Source organism: Lonchura striata, chromosome 1 (genome assembly GCF_050655825.1).
Source record: "Lonchura striata isolate lonStrDom1 chromosome 1, ASM5065582v1, whole genome shotgun sequence".
Classification (NCBI taxonomy): Eukaryota; Metazoa; Chordata; class Aves; order Passeriformes; family Estrildidae; genus Lonchura; species Lonchura striata.
The window spans coordinates 64415381-64416377 of record NC_140703.1 but is presented as its reverse complement, the minus strand read 5'-3'; the positions used below and the strand labels follow the sequence as shown (position 1 = coordinate 64416377).

Below are 997 nucleotides of genomic sequence, written 5' to 3'. Positions count from 1 at the left end.
CTAAAATATCAACATGGTTCAGGATTAGGTCCAAACACTGAACCATTTAATTCAAGAACAAACCACATTGTACTTTGCAAATGCATCTGCAAACAGAATTAGGATATGACGAAACAAAAAATTCTCCCTGTGGTTTTGTGTATATCATCCTTGCCACTTTCATAATTAGAGGGCATAGGCTACCATTAAAGTCAATTGCAAAGTTCCCATTGACTTCAGTAGATGTAAACCAGGCTTTAATATTATGCTTTTCAGTTTTCTTGAGGTTTAAACACCTCATAAAATAAATTTACAGATGAACTAGTAAATGTACACTTACAAAGAAACCTCCTGAGGAGTCCCTAAAGCCATATTTTTTAATGTTGCTATTCATTCCGGTTATATCAGACAGATTAAGCAACTGTCAAACATAGTTCAAGAACAGCAATAAGAAATGCTGAGAATATACTCCAGAAATATAATTTTTAAAATATCATTTGATACATTTGACAAAACAGAGTCAGAAGAGGGCTTTATATTATGCTACATATTTCACAAGTTCAGAAAACCCTATCTATTTATCTGCCTATCCATTTCAGTGACCTGTAAATGAAAACATGTACCATATATACAGCAAGTTCTACGAACCATTAAAAAAAAAAAAAAAAAACAACCCACTCACATAAAAATGCAAGAAAAGCTAATTGAAAAAGAGAGAAAAACTGTGGGAGTGGAGAGAGTCTAACCGATGAGAAGTCAGAAATACTACCATCTGGAGCTGACATTTTCTACTATAGAGCTATGTGCCCATTGGGCATAATTTTTGGTCTTGCAGACTTTCCACAAGTAAGACTCCAATTGACTACAGTGCAAATGAATGAACTGCAGGATCTAATTAATCCTGCTGAGGTTTGAAAAACAATCTCATATGCTGCCTAAATATTTCAGTCAATTTCAGAGATTTTCAAGATAGTTTGCCCAATTCATTGATAAATATTTATTTATAAATATTTATAAG

The 997-nt window shown here is 33.0% G+C and overlaps 1 protein-coding gene across 21 annotated transcripts in view; it reads right to left on the bottom strand.

Annotated features, from left to right (window-relative positions):
- The window catches only part of LOC116184187 (uncharacterized), a 103850-nt gene that overhangs the window by 28807 nt on the left and 74046 nt on the right, over positions 1-997 (bottom strand). The gene's annotated exons all lie outside the window — the stretch shown is intronic.